Source organism: Scyliorhinus torazame, chromosome 21 (genome assembly GCF_047496885.1).
Source record: "Scyliorhinus torazame isolate Kashiwa2021f chromosome 21, sScyTor2.1, whole genome shotgun sequence".
In the NCBI taxonomy this organism is placed as follows: domain Eukaryota; kingdom Metazoa; phylum Chordata; class Chondrichthyes; order Carcharhiniformes; family Scyliorhinidae; genus Scyliorhinus; species Scyliorhinus torazame.
The window spans coordinates 56,997,030-57,013,187 of record NC_092727.1 but is presented as its reverse complement, the minus strand read 5'-3'; the positions used below and the strand labels follow the sequence as shown (position 1 = coordinate 57,013,187).

Below are 16,158 nucleotides of genomic sequence, written 5' to 3'. Positions count from 1 at the left end.
GGCTCGGGTCTTTCCCAGAATGTGCGTAATTTGGCAGGTCTTCCCATTTGTAGCCTTTAACCCCTGTAAACTGTCTGTCAGCATCTCAAAATTAAAGTTCTCGAAGAATAAAGTGAAATTCTTCCCATCTGTAGCCTTAAACACTTTGCCAGCATGTCAAATTCAAAAATCTGTGAGTTGAAGGTAGAAGTATTCCCTTTAATGTGGTGGATACCAGTGAAATTATGTTTACACTGTTAATTTCATTGCCCTTTATTTTTTTCAAGCCTTCATGCATGCTTAGAAGTGTAAAAACATTGCTTATATTCAATTTCATGTACCATTGCCTTTTAAACACCTTTTGATTGACAGGTCCAGGCAGTATCAAAAGAAGGTATGTTATTTATTTACATAGCTCGACAGGGGCCCATTAACTCTGAGGAGCAGCTGTTTTCTAATGCAGTTTTTATAAGGCGGCTGTCTCTTTGTTCTGAAGAGCTTCCGAGCAGAGTGACAACAGAAATCATTCTTTTAGTCCTGGGTTTCACACCAGTGGGACTCCTGGTTTAGGAGGGGATGGCGCAAGCGAATTGGGCATCATGCCTGTAAATAAGATTCAAATTAGGCATTATGACCTATTTGCATGTTCCCACTGGGTCTGGGCAGGAACCTCATTGAGGTCATCGGGAACCTTGTTGGGGCTATCAGGATTTCCCCCCACTGGTGAACGGCCCCTTGAATCCCCGCCTTGGTGGGGGACATTAATTGCACTCTCCCGTCTGCACTCTCTAAATTTCAGTGCTTTCTGCAACATTAACCAATCAGTGGACTGGAGTCTCTGCTTTTCGATGCGAGAAAGAAGAATCGCAAACGGGCAGAGCATTTTGTTAAATTGAAAAAATCCGTTGTGTGCCCAGTGCCAAATCCACGCTCTGGTCCCTCGCTGGTGGCAAAATCGAAGTTTTCATCCCACATCAGAGGGTCCATCCAAAACCATCATTTTCATGAATTTTTATCTCATTAGCTGGTTGGATACCTCATGCTACACCCCTCCATGATGCTCCGGAGTGAATTAGTGCAAGTATTTACAAGCGGGTACTGGGCGTTATGGCTGCTGTGGTGGAACGAGAAGGTGAGAAAACTCTCAAAAACTTTGCAACATTGTTATGCATGCTGGAGGGTGGCTGCCTGGACCCGGGGGAGTAGTGGGGAGTGGCTTGGTGACAGGACCATGGATTCGGTGTGTCCCCCTTGTGATCGGAGTGGCCTGGCTCAGGCCACCATTGCAGCAGTATGTATTCTGAATGCATCCTTTTTGTTCTACTTACATCCCCTCTCTGTTTTCATTGCCAACTACTCCACTGTCCACTGTCCCTGGCTCCTTCACGTGCAAGAAGTATGTCCAGTTGCAGCTCCTGTTAGACCGCTTGACGGCTCTGGAGCTGCGGATGGACTCACTTTGGAGCATCCGCGATGCTGAGGACGTTGTGGATAGCACGTTTAGCGAGTTGGTCACACCGCAGGTGAAAGGTACTGAGGGAGATAGAAAATGGGTGACCAAAAGACAGAGCAAGAGTAGGAAGGCAGTGCAGGTGTCCTCTGCGGTCATCTCCCTGCAAAACAGATATACCACTTTGGATACTGTTCAGGGAGATGGCTCACCAGGGGAAGGCAGCAGCAGCCAGGTTCATGGCACCGTGGCTGGCTCTGCTGCGCAGCTGGGCAGGAAGAAGAATAGGCAGGACTATAGTGATAGGGGGCTCAATTGTAAGGGGAATAGACAGGCGGTTCTGCGGACGCAATCAAGACTCCAGGATGGTATGTTGCCTCCCTGGTGCAAGGGTCAAGGATGTCTCGGAGCGGCTGCAGGACATTCTGGGGGGGGGGGGAGGGTGAACAGCCAGCTGTCGTGGTGCACATAGGCACCAATGATATAGGTAAAAAACGGGACAAGGTCGTACAAGCTGAATTTAGGGAGCTAGGAGTTAAACTAAAAAGTAGGACCTCAAAGGTAGTAATCTCAGGATTGTTACCAGTGCCACGAGCTAGTCAGAGTAGGAATGTCAGGATAGAGAGGATGAATGCGTGGCTCGAGAGATGGTACAAGAGGGAGGGATTCAAATTCCTGGGACATTGGAACCGGTTCTGGGGGAGGTGGGACCAGTACAAACCGGACGGTCTACACCTGGGCAGGACTGGAACCGATGTCCTAGTGGGGGTGTTTGTGAGAGCTGTTGGGGAGAGTTTAAACTAATGTGGCAGGGGAATGGGAACCGATGCAGGAAGTTGGAAGGTATTAAAACAGGGACAGAAATAAAAGGCAGTAAGGGGGAAAGTGTAAGGCAGAGAAGCCATAGTCAAAAATCAAAAAGGGCGACAGTACAAGGTACAGTGACTGAGGGGAGCTCAGTGAATAGGACCAGGAATACTAAAAGGAATAAAACGGGAAGTGAAAACATTAATGGTAAACGACGCGGCAGGTTGTTACATGAAGATATGGATTCAACGACAAGGAAAATTAGGAGAAAGGTTAAGAGGAAATATAACTTAGGAGAGGTTACTGATCGAGGTGTTAAGATTCAAAACAGAGGTAAAAAAGCCACCCTAAGTGTACTTTACCTGAATACGCGTAGTATTCGGAATAAGGTAAATGAGTTGATGGCGCAAATCATCGTGAATGACTATGATTTAGTGGCCATTACTGAAACATGGTTAAAGGATGGTCACGACTGGGAGTTAAATATCCGAGGGTATCAAACTTTTCGGAAGGACAGATTGGATGGTAAGGGAGGTGGTGTAGCTCTGTTATTTAAGGATGACATCCGGGCAACAGTAAGGGATGACATCGGTGCTATGGAGGATAAGGTTGAATCCATTTGGGTGGAAATCAGGAATAGAAAGGCAAAAAAGTCACTGATCGGAGTAATCTATAGGCCACCAAATAGTAACATTATGGTGGGGCAGGCAATAAACAAAGAAATAACAGATGCATGTAGAAATGGTACAGCAGTTATCATGGGGGATTTTAATGTACATGTTGATTGGTTTAACCAGGTCGGTCAAGGCAGCCTTGAGGAGGAGTTTATAGAATGTATCCGCGATAGTTTCCTAGAACAGTATGTAATGGAACCTATGAGGGAACAAGCGGTCCTAGATCTGGTCCTGTGTAATGAGACAGGATTGATTCAGGATCTCATAGTTAGGGATCCTCTCGGAAGGAGCGATCACAATATGGTGGAATTTAAAATACAGATGGAGGGTGAGAAGGTAAAATCAAGCACTAGTGTTTTGTGCTTAAACAAAGGAGATTACAATGGGATGAGAGAAGAACTAGCTAAGGTCGACTGGGAGCAAAGACTTTATAGTGAAACAGTTGAGGAACAGTGGAGAACCTTCCAAGTGATTTTTCACAGTGCTCAGCAAAGGTTTATACCAACAAAAAGGAAGGACGGTAAAGAGAGGGAAAATCGACCGTGGATATCTAAGGAAATAAGGGAGAGTATCAAATTGAAGGTAAAAACATACAAAGTAGCAAAGATCAGTGGGAGACTAGAGGACTGGGAAATCTTTAGGGGGCAACAGAAAGCTACTAAAAAAGCTATAAAGAAGAGTAAGATAGATTATGAGAGTAAACTTGCTCAGAATATAAAAACAGATAGTAGAAATTTCTACAAATACATAAAACAAAAAAGAGTGGCTAAGGTAAATATTGGTCCTTTAGAGGATGAGAAGGGAGATTTAATAATGGGAGATGAGGAAATGGCTGAGGAACTGAACAGGTTTTTTGGGTCGGTATTCACAGTGGAAGACATAAATAACATGCCAGTGACTGATGGAAATGAGGCTATGACAGGTGAGGACCTTGAGAGGATTGTTATCACCAAGGAGGTAGTGATGGGCAAGCTAATGGGGCTAAAGGTAGACAAGTCTCCTGGACCTGATGGAATGCATCCCAGAGTGCTAAAAGAGATGGCTAGGGAAATTGCAAATGCACTAGTGATAATTTACCAATATTCTCTAGACTCTGGGGTGGTCCCGGCGGATTGGAAATTAGCAAACGTGACACCACTGTTTAAAAAAGGAGGTAGGCAGAAAGCGGGTAATTATAGGCCAGTGAGCTTAACTTCGGTAGTAGGGAAGATGCTGGAATCTATCATCAAGGAAGAAATAGCGAGGCATCTGGATGGAAATTGTCCCATTGGGCAGACGCAGTATGGGTTCATAAAGGGCAGGTCGTGCCTAACTAATTTAGTGGAATTGTTTGAGGACATTAACAGTGCGGTAGATAACGGGGAGCCAATGGATGTGGTATATCTGGATTTCCAGAAAGCCTTTGACAAGGTGCCACACAAAAGATTGTTGCATGAGATAAAGATGCATGGCATTAAGGGGAAAGTAGTAGCATTGATAGAGGATTGGTTAATTAATAGAAAGCAAAGTGTGGGGAGTAATGGGTGTTTCTCTGGTTGGCAATCAGTAGCTAGTGGTATCCCTCAGGGATCAGTGTTGGGCCCACAACTGTTCACAATTTACATAGATGATTTGGAGTTGGGGACCAAGGGCAATGTGTCCAAGTTTGCAGACGACACTAAGATAAATGGTAAAGCAAAAAGTGCAGAGGATACTGGAAGTCTGCAGAGGGATTTGGATATGTTAAGAGAATGGGCTAGGGTCTGGCAGATGGAATACAATGTTGACAAATGTGAGGTTATCCATTTTGGTAGGAATAACAGCAAAAGGGATGAGTATTTAAATGATAAAATATCAAAACATGCTGCTGTGCAGAGAGACCTGGGTGTGCTAGTGCATGAGTCGCAAAACGTTAGTTGACAGGTGCAACAGGTGATTAAGAAGGCAAATGGAATTTTGTCCTTCATTGCTAGAGGGATGGAGTTTAAGACTAGGGAGGTTCTGCTGCAATTGTATAAGGTGTTAGTGAGGCCACACCTGGAGTATTGTGTTCAGTTTTGGTCTCCTTACTTGAGAAAGAATGTACTGGCACTGGAGGGTGTGCAGCGGAGATTCATGAGGTTAATCCCAGAGCTGAAGGGGTTGGATTACGAGGAGAGGTTGAGTAGACTGGGACTGTACTCGTTGGAATTTAGAAGGATGAGGGGGGATCTTACAGAAACATATAAGATTATGAAGGGAATAGATAGGATAGATGCGGGCAGGTTGTTTCCACTGGCGGGTGAAAGCAGAACTAGGGGGCGTAGCTTCAAAACAAGGGGAAGTAGATTTAGGACTGAGTTTAGGAGGAACCTCTTCACCCAAAGGGTTGTGAATCTATGGAATTCCTTGCCCAGTGAAGCAGTAGAGGCTCCTTCATTAAATGTTTTTAAGATAAAGATAAATAGTTTTTTGAAGAATAAAGTGATTAAGGGTTATGGTGTTCGGGCCGGAAAGTGGAGCTGAGTCCACAAAAGATCAGCCATGATCTCATTGAATGGTGGAGCAGGCTCGAGGGGCCAGATGGCCTACTCCTGCTCCTAGTTCTTATGTTATGTTCTTATGTTATGTACTCACTGTGTCATGTAAGGGTTCAGAGAGTCTCTGGTCATCTGGGAGCCCACCCTGGCCACCCCTCTGGAAACCCTCAGACCCCAGCTGAATCATCAACAGAATGGGCGTGGCCAAGCTCAATCAGTGGCCCACCAGGTGCTGCCACTTCTCAATGCTCATCAGAAACGCAGCTGTAGGGGTCGATGGGGGATAGCAGAGCTCGCCCCAAATAAAGGACACGTTGTTGTGAAAATTTGGAAGAATATGAAATTTGAAATATGAAAATAACACTAAAGATACCTGAGGCGTTTAAATAAAAAGGAGAAGTCCCACAAGGGGTTAACAGCAGCAGCCTGTTTTGAAAGCAGACAACTTCACAGACAGGGATGAAAACAGATAGGAGTTTCATTTTAATTCACAAAGTTAGAAAAGACATTTGATTGACTTAAAAACTCTTAAAGTTATATGAAAAGGAACAGCATCTCACAAATCTTTAGTAAGGAGTTACTTAATTGAACAATTAGGAAAAGCAGCCAGAATCAAAAGTATCAGATAAGGAACAAATGTTAAAGTGTGAAAAGTAATAAAATGAAACAACTGATTAATAAATTGAGGAAACTAAAAGGTGACAAGGTAACATTATAACTACATCACATTTGAAGTTAATACCTTTTGAAGATGGCCAAATCAGATAAAGTTAGAGTCAGGGGGGATAACACTAACATGTCATTACCTTAACCTGCAGATGACCCGAGTCGAATCAGAGAAAAAGTGCATCAGAAAAGACATGAAACCAAAAGAGTGCGAACTAAGGCACTTAAATTTATGACATGTCAAGCAAAGCGAGAAAAATGCAATCAAGGATGGCGAGCTAGAGAGGATGAAACTGCACTATCGCTGTACAAGCAGAACCACGCTTCTAAACTGCTAAAATTTAGCCTACCAAATATCATGCAGACAGACTGAAGGGTGCCAGGTTCAAAGGTTAAGGGGCCCCAAATGGCTATAAAAACTGGGGATAATGAGCAGATAATCAGAAGAGCACCTTCCTCGGTAATGGGACAAGCAACATCGATAGACCGAGCAGCCCAGAGAACTCAGCAGAAGACCGAAAGTTAAAGAAGCCTGATTGCCAAGCGAGACTTGAAAGTCTGCAACTGGTCCGAACAGGAAAAGATCTTTCTACCTTTCTGTAAAATTAGTTATTCTCTTTTAACTTGAAAATAAAGTTAAATTCAAATTGATAACCTGAAAGAGTGGTTATTATTTTCTCTTTAAAGTTTACTTTACTTAACTTAGCAAGCTGGACCCGTATGTAAGTTACTAAGTGGTAAGTAGATAAAATTCTTCTACGAAGATACGAGTTATACCGGGGGATAACTTGAAATGCTAGTTTGACCCGAATAGCACTCGCCTAAGTCTGCGTAGGAGTCGGGGAAGGAGAATCCCTGCTCACGATTTAGAATAAATCGACCCTTTTTTGGTATAGGGGGAATTCTAAGAACAGTGGTGAGGTAAAAACTACAACGTGCACGGTGGTATTTTGCACCAGCCCTGGCACATTATCTGTCTCAGGGCAAAGGCCTCACTAGTAAAACTATAAGCTAGCTCATCTAGAACATAGAGCATTACAGCGCAGTGCAGGCCCTTCGGCCCTCGATGTTGCGCCGACTTGTGAAACCACTATAAAGTCCATCGACACTATTCCCTTGCCGTCCATATGTCTATCCAATGACCATTTGAATGTCCTTAGTGTTGGCGAGTCCACTACTGTTGCAGGCAGGGCATTCCACGCCCTTACTACTCTCTGATTAAAGAAACTACCTCTGACATCTGTCTTATATCTATCTCCCCTCAATTTAAAGCTATGTCCCCTCGTGCTAGACATCACCATCCGAGGAAGAAGGCTCTCACTGTCCACCCTATCCAATCCTCTGATCATCTTGTATGCCTCAATTAAGTCACCTCTTAGCCTTCTTCTCTCTAACGAAAACAGCCTCAAGTCCCTCAGCCTTTCCTCATAAGATCTTCCCTCCATACCAGGCAACATTCTGGTAAATCTCCTCTGCACCCTTTCCAATGCTTCCACATACTTCCTATAATGCAGCGACCAGAATTGCACGCAATACTCCAAATGCAGCCGCACCAGAGTTTTGTACAGCTGCAACATGACCTCATGGCTCCGAAACTCAATCCCTCTACCAATAAAAGCTAACACACCGTACGCCTTCTAAACAACATTCTCAACCTGGGTGGCAACTTTCAGGGATCTATGTACATGGACACCGAGATCTCTCTGCTCATCCACACTGCCAAGAATTTTACCATTAGCCCAGTACTCTGTCTTCCTGTTATTTCTTCCAAAATTCCTTCTAATGACCTTGGGCAATTTCCAAGTCCTGCTTGTCCTCCGGTCAGGTTGTCACAACTTGAATGTCACACCAGAACCCACATCACATTGCGGCTAAGTTCCCAGCAGATGCACATTTCCCTTGCTCACCTCCATCTGTAGAGCCTGCCCATACATATGCTTCTAAGCATGGAGGTGATTGGTGGTACACGGGGGCTCTCTTCATCTTACAACAAGTTGCCACCCTGCTAGCAGGATAATACAGGGCACACCAAGCGAGGACACCCACTGTAGAAAACGGACAGGAGCTGCAAAGCCTATTGCTGATACGGGTTGTGGCAGTCTCCCGTACCCCTGCTGACAGGCACGGTGAGGATTGAGGCTCCTACATCCCGGGCCCAGTGCCGCTCACTGATGGGGACAGGGGTGCAGTACAGAAGGCAACATATTGAGGGGGCTATGTGAGGGATGGAGTTGGGTTGCGCAGCAGTACAACCCAGACTAACTGTGGATGGTCAAGAGAATACTCATCTTCCTAACATTTCTTCTTTTTACTCCCCCTTGCAGAGAACGAACTTTGGAGTCCAGCCGGCTATGCTCGCTATCTACCTGGCCACGGCTGCCATTGTGGATGAACAAGGCTGGCTCAGGAAGCACCCTGCACAAGAGGATCCTGCCAAGAGCAGGGACCAGCCAGGAAGGTTCAAGTGCCGGCCTTTCAACAGGCCGAGAGGAGGTGCGAAGGAGGCACCACATCAAGGCACGTAGGTACCGTTTGCACCTCTCCTTCGAGTAGCTGCCAGCGTGTCAGTGCCGCTGAACAAGAGTATGCACCACCTGGGCCAGATATGACACATTTAGTGCTGCAGTAGTTTGGAGGAGGGCACCTGCTCCCGCTGTCCGTCAAGATGATGGTCACCCTGAACCTTTATGCATTTGGATAATTGCAGGAGTCAAGCAGTGACCTGTGTGGGATCTCACAGGTGTCCACACACAGGTTAATCCACAATGTGACGGACGCCTCTGCCCTCGGGAATCAGGCTATATTACTTTAAATCTGGACCAGGCCCACCAGGATGCTTGGTATTACAATCCCAGAACAGACCCCAACAGTGGCTAGGATACTGGGCAGAAACCCCAATATTTTATTTTATTTTGTAATACTGTGAGGAAAGGATACCTCACTCCTGGAGTGATTGGGATATGGTATATTCAAACAAACTTTATGACCAGCTCAGTACTAAAATATCTTTGACATCAGACAAGAAAATAGCTACCAATACCCCTTTGTAGCCATCCGGGATGGCCACTTACAAAGGATCCCGGGAAATATGGCCACCTGCAAAGGACCATGGGAAATATGGTCAACCCAGGACTCAGACGCTCAGAGCTTGTGTATATTGGCAACTCAGATACCTAGACGCTATCTAAACCCCCAGCTACTTTGCATTCTAATGGCCCATTTCCCCAGAACAAAAGACCTGTACTCAGGTAACAGATACAGAAACAGACTCATCGGCGCCACTCTCTTTGCTCTGGGAGCCCAAAAAGCCAAGGTCAATGACTGCTCAGGACACGCCCCGTCATCAAGGCACCCGCCCCTATATTGGCCAAAATCGAAGGTAGTAATCAAAGCCTGCCGAATTATTGGGTCCAAAGCTAAGGACCGCCCAAAAGAGCGCGAAACCCCAGAAGGATAAAGAGAGACACTGCCATGTGTTCAGTCTCTCTTGGCCCTGGCGCTCAGTATCTCTTGGCCCAACCTATGCCTAAAACCAAGTGTAGCATCACGACCAGAAGACAAGTTGAAGACCAACGATTGCTGCCAGACGGATGAGCCCAGCAGAAACAAAGTCACTTCTCCAGACCCAGCCACGCAAGGTCCGAACAAAGGCCTTGTTCCTCTGCATAAAGCCGGAGTACAGGTTTTTGTAGTGTTAGGTGTAATTTAGCTTGTAGTGTTTTATGTTGCGTGTCAAAATAATTCTTGTGTGTGAATAAACTATCATTGAACTTGAACTAACTAACTGATTGTTTGGTCTTTGATCGATATCCGGTAAAACCTTGTGATGGTATCATTTGATACCTGGCGACTCTGAAAAGCAATATCATCATTAATAACTGTCATATCAGTATCCAGTTAAAAAGAGCAACACCTTAAACAATGATAATCAGTACAGTGACACAATAACCCTTAACTGCTATCTTTAGTTCCACTCAAACAAGAGAATCATCTCTGATCCCAATCCACTTTTAAAGATAGTTAGAACCCAGGATTACTGGCTTAAGAGATGCTCTTTGAGACTGCTTTAAGAGATAGACCTGAACCTTGTCAGAACAATGCAGGATCTCGAGATAAGTCTTCAGAAAGAGTCTTCATGGTTTGACTTCCAGGAACCAACTGAAATGCCGGCCTTTCTACAAAATGCCTGGTACTCCAGCTTCTCCCATTAGTTACATCATCCTGCCAAGCTGAAACACCACTGGGTGTGGGGTGGCCACAATGGGAAATCCCATTGGCTGGCAGTTGGAATGAAGAATCCCATTGCCGGTGACGGCGCACTGCCAAGGAACATATGGCTGTGGAGGTGGAGATTTCACCCAAATGTCTCCAATGAGCTACTCCTCAGGGAAGCCTTTTAATCCAGACAATAATCCATTATAACAAACTTTTATGATCCCTTAATTGCACCTTATGATCCCCAAATGCCGAGCTGTCTTGCAACCAATATTTTTAAAACACCAGTGCAGCAGTCACACATACGAACCCAGGCTTTTACCCCTTACTGCACCAAATACATACAATACAATATATCTGAAATTCCTGCATTCATCACACTGGGCATCAGGATTCACCACCATTCGCATGCCCCAGGCCCAGGGGGTGGCCGATGCACACATATCCCCCTCCAAGCACCAATATATGAGGGGGTGCCCTTCATCAATAGGAAGGGGTTCAACTCCCTAAATGTGCAGTTGGTGTGCCACCACCAGCAGCGCATCATGAACGCTTACACCCTATACCGAGGCAGTATGGATGATGCTTACACCCTGGCCTACTCTGAAATTCCCGGTACCTTTGAGGCGCTCCCTCCGCTGAGAGGCTGACTCATGGGCAACAAGGTTTTTCTGCTGAGGACGTGGCCTCCACCCTCACTGAGGACCCTATCAGAATCACAGCAGGGTGCCTGTCCTGTGTTGGCAGTACCAGTGGGCCTTGTCCACGGGATTGAGGATGATAATGACTTGCTGTGAGATAAGCTCTGGTGCTCCTCATCGTCTGACAATTCAGACTCCTACCTTGAGGATCACATTTCATTGTCTGCCCGGGTGACCCCTGCGTGTGTGCTGGCCGATCCATCTCACAGTCCCATATATGGGGGTGTTTTAAGGAGATGGTGAACAGTTAGAGCTCACTCACCCCACGTGGTACAATCTCTACACCCAGGCCCAGCCCATCCCTAACACCCATCAGACAGAGGTTCGAGGCAGATCAGACTGTTGGTGCAAGTGTTTAATAGTTTCTATCTACATTGTTGTGCTCTGATACTGAATATCACCTCTGTGCAACACCCATGCCAACTAAAGTGTTCTCTAAGTTTCTTATTTACGTGGCTTACCGTTCCTTCTGATGTAATCTCAGTCAGCACATCAGAAGTGGAGGAAGCCTGCTGCATGTTTTGCCCTCTGACCTGTGACGCTGTTGGCAGTTGTCCTTTGGAGGGCCTGAGCCTGATTAGGTCCCGCTGCTCTTCAGGTGTCACAGGTCACAACGTGGCGGCCTATTCTTTACGCTGCCCATGAGATACACCAGTGTCAGGTGGGGTGATTTGGAAGGGCTCATGTGTTCCAGCACCTTCCCTGTGGGAAGCACAAGTATAGGCCTCCTTCATTATTTCCTCCCTCAGGGTTCTCTATAGCTCCCGGTTACCCCAAAGGGCAGAGATAAGGCAAGAGTGAACTCTGGAGGCTCCACTATCATCTGGCGTTGCCAGTCCTGGAGACTTGTCCTCGTCTAAGCCTTCGTCTCATTGTCCTCAGCTTTGGAGCACTGAGACTGGGACATGTCCCTCAGTGAATGAGAAATTTTCCTCACTGCTCGGTCATGTCCCTCTGTGACTTTGACATGTCCCTCTGTGCCTTTGACATGTCCCTATGTGACTAGCTACGTTTAGTCAGCACCTGGTCAATACTCTTGAAGCCCTCAGCCGTGGAGCTCAATGACTGGGCCAAGCTCTGGAGTGGTATCCATCTGTGCCTGGGTCAGGTCTGTCTGTGACTGGGCCGCCCTGTCCTGTACTTCAGCCATAGCCCACCTGTGTGCCCCCAGGGTTTGGACGATTTGACCCATGGCTCTGACTTCATGCCCCAGGCCTTCCACTGCGGACGTCATCTGTTCAGTGTTGGCCTGTATACCATGCATTATTGACACCATCTCCGATAACCACAGAATTCCAACAGTGCAGAAGGAGGCCATTTGACCCATCGGGTCTGCACTGATCCTCTGCAAGAGCACCCTACCTAGGCCCACACCCACACTCTATCCACGTAACCCCACTTAACCTGCACATCTTTGACACTAAGGGGCAATTTAGCATGGCCAATCCACCTAACATGCACATCTTTGGACATTAAGGACCAATTTAGCATGGCCAATCCACCTAACCTGCACATCTTTGGACACTACGGGGCAATTTAGCATGGCCAATCCACCTAACCTGTACATCTTTGGACACTGAGGGACAATTTAGCGTGGCCAATCCACCTAACCTGTTGGAGGGGCTGACTCACTTGCTATAGGGACATCATGTTTCGAAGTGGGAGGAAAACAGAACACAGGGAGAAAGTGTAACTCTACACAGTCAGTCACCCAAATACAGAATTGAACCCAGGTCCCCGATGCTGTGATGCAGCAGTGCTAACCACTGTGCAACCATGCTGCTCCTGCTACACCTGTACGTGGAAAGTTGCTGACAGCCCTTTTGTAAATCCTGGGTCTGTGTCTGCATCTGCACAATGATGGGATCATACTTTTCATTGGCACAACACCTCTCTGGACTTCTGCTGTTCCCTTGGATCAGGCAACCCCCTGACTGCCCGCTCCCTCGAGAGTCCCTGACTCCACCTGGTGTACTGCAGAGCTTGTGAAGTGTGCACCAGAAGATAGCCTCTGCGATGGCGGAGGTTATATTGACAGCAATGACGAGAAGTCAGTGTTTTCGCTGGACTGGTGCTCTGGTGTCTGCTGGGGATGTGGCTGGGAGGCAGTGATCCAGAAGTTCTTGCCTCATTGGTTGGTGATCATGCAAGACCAGAAGACAAGCGACATGGTGGGCTCTTGAGATGAAATGGTCTTTTGGAGGGGGTGACTCACTTGCTATAGGGACATTAGTGTTGCGCTGGGCTCTCATTGGTTGTTGCATGCCAACCTCCATGTCTGCCATGGCTCTTTCCTTGGCATTGCCCGCTAACTGCATTCTCCTCTCCTCTGAAAGGGTTTGAACGCGCAGGTCACGAATGACCCCTCCGCTCGTCTACCACTTTTGTCTGCTCTGGGCCACCTTGTTCTTGGGGACACAGAAAGGATATGGTAGTATGCTGGGAGGCGAGTTCTACAGGGGGTCTGCAGCTGATGGCATGTGTGTGCAAGGCTCCTGGCTGGTTTAGCATACTGGGCTAAATCACTGGCTTTTCAAGCAGACCAAGGCAGGCCAGCAGCACAGTTCGATTCCCGTACCAGCCTCCCCGAACAGGCGCCGGAATGTGGCTACTAGGGGCTTTTCACAGTAACTTCATTTAAAGCCTACTTGTGACAATAAGCGATTTTCATTTCTTTTTTTTTCATTTCAAGAGGGCAATGCATGTGTTGGTGATTGGTGGAGGGTGGGTTGTATTGGAAATGCAGGAAGGTGGGGTGTTATTGGCCTCTCGGGGTTTGGGGAGTGAAGAGTGAGGGACAGGTGTGATGCCAGGGGCGTAGAGATGCTGATTCAGCCGAGCTGCCCTGAGGAGGTCATTCATCCTTTTGCAGCATTGGATTCCAGTTCTCCTCGTGAGGCGCTGGCAATACTGACCGCCTCTGCCACCTCCTTCCAGGCGCTGTTAACTACAGCTCGCTGCAGTCTGCAGCCCACCCTGTGGAAGAGAGTGCCCCTCCACTGTGTTGAGCATCCTGCCCAGCTCACTTGCCAGGAAGCATGGATCCTGCCTCCGTGGAGCCATCAACTTGGCTGGAATAAGAGCATTGGGAAAATGGAGTGCTAATAAGCAGCGTCAGCTTGTCAGGCTCTCCAGCTCGAATTCCGGCCCCACCAAATCTGACACCAGTGGGAATGGGAATTGCAGTCAATTCACATGGGCAGATTGCTGGCCCATTTGCTTCTCCTGCCTCGCTTCTCGAATAGCGCCCTCAATGGGAACATGAACCGCACGCTATTCAGTCCCGGCGGGATAATATCCCAAACTCTGGGGCAGGATTCTCTACCCCCACGCCGAAGTGGCCGCGCCGTCCCGGTCCCGACCGATTCAGGACCTGACAATGGTCCAGTATCGGGGCCGCGTCATCTACCCGCGCCAGGCCTTGTCGCCCGCGTAAATGTGGCGCCGCATAGATGACGCGGCCGGCGCCGCACAACGGACGTCATCCGCGCATGCGTGGTTGCCGTCCTGTCCAAATCAGCCCCGCAAGAAGATGGGGGACGGATCTTGCGGGGCCGCGGAAGGTCCTCCTTCAGAGAGGACGGCCCGACGATTGGTGCTCACCGATCGCGGGCCACCCCACATTGCAGGTGAAGCCCGGTGCAGGATCCCCCCTCGCCCGCCCACAGGCCGCCCCCCCAGCATTCACGCACCGCCCACGACTGCAGCGAACATGTGTGGACAGCGCCGGGGGGAACCCGCCGTTTTGGCCTGGCCGCTCGGTCCATCCGGGCCTCAGAATCGCGGGGGTGCCGGAGAATCGCCATTTTGGGTGTCTCCGGCGATTCTCCGGCCTGCGGCCCGCGAAACTCGACCGGGCCGTTCCCGCCGCTTGGGAGAATCGCGGGAGGGCGTCGGACCGGCGTCCCCGGAAATTTTGGCGGCCCAGGCGATTCTTTCAACTGGCGCGGGAGTGGAGAATCGCGCCCAGAAAATCCCGACCAGTATCTCATTCCTCTCTCTCTCTGATTTGCTCAATTGCAGCACTCTCTGTAAAGCTCCGACATGCACAATTATCTTCATGATCACAGACTTCAAGAACAGTATAGCTGAGTTTATTGTCCACAGGGTAAATACCACATTTTGTGTTTCAAGCACAAACATCTTCAATTTTCTCACGACCGGCTCTCTGAATATGTTGCTGCTGAATTTCTTCAGTAGTTTATCTTGCTTCTCTCGTATTTTACCCTCTTTGTCTGAAGCAAAATCTCTCAGTTACAAAGTCTGTCATTTGCATATTGTTGTTTCCAATATTATGCGCGTCGGTCTTTAAAGTTCCTCAACAACCTCGACTGCACTTTCCCTCTGAATATATTTCTGACACCTTCAACTGTTAGCCTTACAGCCCCTTTTGGAATTTTATTGCAGCTGTTATTCCTCCTTTTAAATTTCTCAGCTCTCTCAGTCCACATGGTTTTCACTTGCTTGCATTTTTCTAAGCAATCCCTTGTTAACGCAATCCTGTGTCTTACCTTAATCAAGGACGATGGTTGTCATATGAAACGAGTGAAACGTTGTCTTTTGAGCATTTATGCTGGTGTTTGTGCCACTTTATTGAAGATAACCCCGCCTCGTTTCTGAAGAATCATGAGTCACCAAAACAGGTTCCTTCACACCCACAGACAGACTGTCAGCTTCACTCAGCTCCCACCACCTAGTTTTATGTCCGTGCGTTCTCATTGTTTCCCATTGTTCCTGTTGCTCCACCTCACAGGGTTGGGGGCTGGTGAGGAATTTCTAAAAGCTGTTCAACAATCTGAGAACATTTCTTCACTTTATGACTCAAATTGAAAGATTTTTTATTGAACTCAGTTGTCAACAGGACCGCAAATTCCAAATGTCTATTCTCAAAAATTGAATAAAATGTTGCCAACTGTATCTCTCGAAGGGCAACTCCCATCGGGGAAACATTCTGAATGTCAGTCTGTTTCCAAATAACTGAAGTACAGTTTACTGTATTATTTCTTAATTTCTCACTGATACATTTCTCTTCACTGAAGGTACTGGTTAAACTCGGTATTGTTTTTTAAAAAAAATTCTGCAAATGAACACTCTCATGTCGGAGGGTCAGTGCTGAGGGAGTGCTGCTCTGTGGGAGGGTCAGTACTGAGGGAGCGTCGAACTATCGG

General features: G+C 47.4%; 1 protein-coding gene and 1 long non-coding RNA gene across 5 annotated transcripts in view; one reads left to right on the top strand and one right to left on the bottom strand.

Moving 5' to 3' along the window:
• The window catches only part of LOC140398299 (CMP-N-acetylneuraminate-beta-galactosamide-alpha-2,3-sialyltransferase 4-like), a 189,815-nt gene extending 174,155 nt beyond the window's left edge, over positions 1 to 15,660 (bottom strand). For 3 of the 4 annotated variants that reach the window (XM_072486823.1, XM_072486821.1, XM_072486822.1), the window contains exon 1: positions 15,502 to 15,659. The gene's annotated coding sequence lies outside the window, so the exon portion shown is untranslated. Of the gene's footprint in view, positions 1 to 15,501 lie in introns of all 4 variants that reach the window. The other variant, XM_072486825.1, reaches the window with a different exon arrangement.
• Positions 1,019 to 9,854, top strand: LOC140398300 (uncharacterized). Its single transcript, XR_011937454.1, has 3 exons — positions 1,019 to 1,111; positions 6,227 to 6,811; positions 8,399 to 9,854. It is a non-coding gene; the product is annotated as an uncharacterized lncRNA (long non-coding RNA).
• Positions 15,661 to 16,158: the final 498 nt, after the last annotated feature.